The sequence below is a fragment of the Saccopteryx leptura genome, chromosome 2 (genome assembly GCF_036850995.1).
Source record: "Saccopteryx leptura isolate mSacLep1 chromosome 2, mSacLep1_pri_phased_curated, whole genome shotgun sequence".
Taxonomy (NCBI): domain Eukaryota; kingdom Metazoa; phylum Chordata; class Mammalia; order Chiroptera; family Emballonuridae; genus Saccopteryx; species Saccopteryx leptura.
Genome location: NC_089504.1, coordinates 167,541,296 through 167,546,652, shown reverse-complemented (window position 1 = coordinate 167,546,652; position 5,357 = coordinate 167,541,296). Strand labels below are relative to the sequence as shown.

At 41.0% G+C, this 5,357-nt stretch overlaps 1 pseudogene; it reads right to left on the bottom strand.

The window, feature by feature from the left end:
• Nucleotides 1-1,047: 1,047 nt before the first annotated feature.
• Nucleotides 1,048-1,219, bottom strand: LOC136396280 (U2 spliceosomal RNA; annotated as a pseudogene).
• Between the last annotated feature and the right edge of the window lie 4,138 nt (nt 1,220-5,357).

The window sequence follows — 5,357 nt, the reverse complement described above, 5'->3', positions numbered from 1 at the left end:
TGATAATAGACTATTGCATTCACTAGCATCACCAATAAATATATGGTTTTTGACCAAGAGCATTTTCTTAACTAAAAATGTCATGTTTCAATCAGACTTTGAATTGATTTTTATTAGGTTGTGATTGAAAGACTGAAAACGTGGGGGGAAAAATGTGAATAACTGTAGTTCTTTCATTTAAATTGTCATTTGAACCCACAGAATGAGAATATCACAATGGGTATGCCTTAAGTTCTCCCACACGCTGTGAGTTGAGGGGTAGGAAGGTCCTCTCCCCCTACAACTCTCTCCCATGGCTCGTCAGCGGGGGGAGTTCCACCTGCAGGAAGCACTCCTGTGAGGTAAGAGGGCAGTGCACACAGGCGCTCGCCTGAAAGCTCATGCTCAAGTCCACCTTGGGTTAGAGAAACACTGACTAAAACCCTACTTAATTCCTCATCTGTTAAAAAACTTATAGCAAAAGAAATAAAAAGCCAACAAAAAATAACAAGTGTTGGTGAGGGTGTGGAAAACCAGAACCCCTGCTCACTGTTGGCAGGAATGTAAAGGAATGTGAAGTGGCTGTGGAAAACAGTATGGTTTTCAAAAAAATGAAACATAAAATTACCACATTGTCCAGCAAGCCCACTTCTAGGTATATCCCCAAAGAATTGAAGGCTGGTTCTCAAGAAGATATTTGTGCACCCATGTATAGCATCATTATTCACAATAGCTAAAGGTGGAAGCAACCCAAATGTCCACTGACAGATGAATTAGTAAAATGTGGGAGATACATACATGGAAATATTATTCAACCTTGAAAAGGAAGGACATTCCGACACATGCTACAACATGAATAATGTTTGAAGACATTGTGCTAAGTGAAATAAACCAGACACAAAGGACAAATAGAAGATCCCACTTATGTGAATTACTGAGAGTTGTCAAAGTCACAGAGACAGAAAGTAGAATAATGGTTGCCAGAGATTGAGGGGAGGGAGTAATTGGGTTATTTTTGTTTTATGGGGACAGAGTGTTAGTTTTGCAAGACAAAAAAGTCCTGGAATGGATGGTGGTGATGGTTGCATAATAATGGGAATGCACTTATCACAGAACTGTACACTTAAAAATGGTTAAGATGGCAAAAACTATGTTGTGTGTATTTTACCACAAATAAAAATTATTAAACTGATAAGAATAGATACTACACTTGACCTTAGCTAAAAGGTCGAGAAGTGATACAAAAAAATTATAATTAAAAAAACAACACAATAATGCAAATAAATTGTGACTCTGTGAGTTTGTTTTTCAGGGGGTGGAAGAACATGGGTCAAAACCCACCTAGGGAATCCAGGATTCATAGATGGTTAAGAAACTTGCTCAAGGTCTGGCAACTAGTGTAAACTAGAGCCAGGATCCAAGTCAGCTGACTCTGATGCCCCGATGTCCAAGCCCTTTGCCCCCGCTGCCTCATTTCTGTTGGATGTGAGGGAGGGTAAGAAGAGAGTCAAGGTGCCTCTTGGCTTCAAGTTTGGGTTACAGAAAGACATAGCAGAGGTTGTAAGAGCATGAGACCCAGAGGAGGATGCATTTGTAGAGGGAAAGGAGAAAGATCATAGGTTCGGTTTAGACATGGTTTCTGAGCAGACAGAAGACAGAAGGCTGTTGGAAATGCTAACCTGACATTGGCAAGGGTGGGTTTGGTGACTACTGTTGAGCTAATTGGTACAAGTGAAAGCAGAAAGCAGATAAGCTCAGGAGAGAGAGAGAAGGCAAAAAAAGGCAGAAATGGGGAGAGTGAGGAAAGCAAAGAGTCAAAGCCAGAACCTGGAAAAATGCCTGCACGGTGTTTAGGAAGCAGGCAAGGGACCAGGGCCAGACAGCGTGAGGAGGCAGAGCACCAAGGCAACTCACAGGGGATCCTCACAGCCAGGCTCTTCCATGGCAAATCACAAGTTCAAGAGCTGGTCATACAAACATATTTGTATGGACATTACAGGCTCTATATTTATGGATTCTTTATAACAATTGGAGGTCAGTAGAAAGGTGCTATTATTTTCATTTGATAGGTAGGCAAAGTGAGCCACAACAATTTTGGTCAATTTCTCAAGGACATGGACTAATGTTAAGTCTAGATATTCTTAGTTCAGATTCCTTTTTCTTTCCATTATGAAGGCAAGAGGGAGTGACAGACAGGTATAGGTAATAAAGCCTGCATTATTGGTAGGACAAAAAAGTTAATAACAAAACCAACTAAAAGTCAATCTACTTTCTATGAGTGTGCAGCAGCCACTCTAAACTAAATTTACCTCCCTGGAAAGTTCTAGAGGTCTAGATTTTCTACAGTTTCTGTAGGTATAAGTGAGCTTTATTAATGTATATGTAAGCGTCAAATGCACACACTTGAAATACTTATTCCTCCACAATCATTGCTTTCTTTATGGAAGTTAATTAGGACAATCCCCAGTTTTCCCAACTTACCTGGACTCACATACATGCAGACATTTGGGGAATAAATTGATAACACTGTGGACTAGTTCAAGTTCACTTTGGGCCTATTCCTTGTCTCCAGCCCTATGGTACAACATGTTATTGTGTTTCAAGAGCAGATTCTAAATAAAGCACAATTAGCACAGATGTTCAAGATGAAGAAACAGAACTTGAGTTACTTCAGTTCTGCCCCTTTTATACAACCACTTGGAATTTTCCTTTGTATTTAAAATGTAAGTGAGCAAAACAGTGCCAACAGAGAAGTGCAAGATTTTTGTCTGGTAAGCACAAGCATAAGTTCACACCTAAAATAATTACAGAAATTTAATAATATCTTTAAAATAAAATTGTATTCTTTTCAATGGAAAGAAAAATGGTCACTACTGGATCAGTAGTGAAAATAATTTTGTCTTGTAGAGGACACTAGTCTTGGCGTCAAATACTCTAGGTCCAGCACCACACTGCCCAAGGTAGGTGAGAACTGCCCTCCCCAATCACCTGCCATGGAAAGTGAAAGGTTGGGGTCATCGTCGGGCTCCATCCCATCCCATCTGCCTCTCTACTCCTTTTGCAGGAAACCCCAGGCAGTGTAGCTGTCAGAGCCCCCTGCCCCTAGACACAGCAGTATTGTCTCTATCACCTCTACCTTGTACCTCAAGAGCACAATGCACAAGGCTTGGGGAAGTGCAAAATAGCTTCTCCTCTCAGACAGGCTAGAGATCCACATTCTGGGGTGGTAAAAAATAATCCTAAGGTCTAGGGGGAGAAGTGGATCTCAGAGAAACGTTCATGCAGGGAGCTCACACAAATAGTGGTCCATTTCTTCAAATTTCTTCAAATGCAGCTTAAAATAGCAATTGAAGACATTGATAGTTTTGAATTCAGTATTAAAAGAGTTCCATGTTCTGTCATAAGCACAATTTTTTTGTATCTTGGATACAATTGACATTAATGTTCGTATATTATACTTTATTTAAGGTTTATAATTACATATAACATACACACAGGCACATCCCCTCATATTTACCCATCAATGTTCATATATATCCACATACACAATATTAATACTACAGTTTCATATCTACTGCTCACAAAAATTAGGGGATATCATATGAAGCGATAAAATATCCCCTAAATTTTGTGAGCAGTATGTATAACACATATTTAATAACTACATCTTTATGCATGCATATTAATCTGGTCTCATATGTGTACTTATATACATGTCCATTTATGTCTATAAAATAAAAAAGATGCCCTGGCCGGATAGCTTGGTTGGTTAGAGCATCGTCCTGAAGCACTCAGGTTGCCAGTTCAATCCCCAGTCAGAGCATATACAGATGTTCCTGTCTCTCTCCTGCTCTCTTTCTTCCTCTCTCTAGAATCAATGAAATACACATTTAAAAAAATAAAAAAGATGATGGTTGGGTATGATCTTTGGAAGACAGCTCTGACATATGGATGCAGTGCATTTTTATTATGTATCATGGGGTGAATGGACTACACTCAGTCTTTCTCACAGAAGAATTACAAAATACAGAAAAGAGTTGACTTTCCCCTAGAGGTTCAAATGGGCTCAGTTTCCAAAAATGAGTGAAAGAAAATAACTCCAAATAACAGAGGACATACAGATAAATATAAGCCATATAAAAGAACCGAGTGCATTTTGACATTATCTTCAGCTGAGTACTTAGTAGGTCTGGGCTAAGTGCATTCTAAGCAAAGATCCAAACACTACCTAGAAACTACCTAGGGAATGTTCTAGACTAGTGCACATGGATTGAAAAGATCTAATCAGTCCCATGTGCCCAAGGAGGGTCCTGAACCTACTAATACTTGGCCGACCAGGCGGTCTTGGGTTTGCGATCTAAATCAGAGCCTGAATCCCAGGCCAGGATGGGGTTGCTTTAGGAAACCCTGGAGAGAGGGCAGTCTATGTGGAATCTCTCTAGGTTTTCAACTGATCTCAGAGTATAGATTCCAGCTCAGCCCAAATCTCTCTTGGTCCCCACGTGAAACCTCCAGTGGACTTTTCGAACATCCCCTGTTCCAGAGCCTTGAGCCTTGAGCAAACCCAGAGAAAATGATAGTGATCCACACAGGCTGGTCTTGCCAGTGCGAGCTCTGAGCTCTGGCTTCTAAGCTGTCTCAGAATTTGTGCTGAGGCTCCCTGTGGTCTTCCATTAGACTTCCTACCAAGTTCTGCAGGGTGGTAATTCTCCTGTGACATTTCAGTGCAGGTAGCACTCCAGAGGAGTGTGGAGACAGACGCACCTGCTCTGCCATGGCCCCACCCAGAGGCAGTGGAGGCAGGAGCAGACCCAACAGTACAGTCCCACCACTTCCTCCCAACTGCTTCTGAGAGGTTTTCTTCTACACTTTTTTAGAATTTCCTGTGCTCGTTATATAGGTTACATTTTTGGTTCAATGTAATTTTTTTTCCTTAAGGAAATATATTGGACTCTTAGAGGAAATAACACAGACATAAATATACTAACTTTTTGTTAAGGCCATGGGTTCTGTAAACAATAGCAGTTGCTGGGATGAACAGAACAACTGAGAAATGCATTACCCTTTTTGAATTAATATTGCAGACAACTCCGTATCTGTTTCTAAAGAGCTCAAAGGCTTTTCAGACCATTTGTAAGAGGTCCCCAGTCCACCGGTTGCACCAAAATTAGTGTGGGAAAGCTTGGTGTCAGGTAGCAGGAGGGAGACCCAGTCTTCTGCCTCTCCCACAAAGTCACATCTTGCAAAATCAGGATGAACTACCAGAAATCTTTAACCAGGTAAAGAGAGGGAGAGAGAGAGAGAGAGATCCCCGTGGCCGGGGCTACCCATGGTCTCAGGCTCTAGATTTCCAGAGACAGGGTCTCTACCATCAGGTT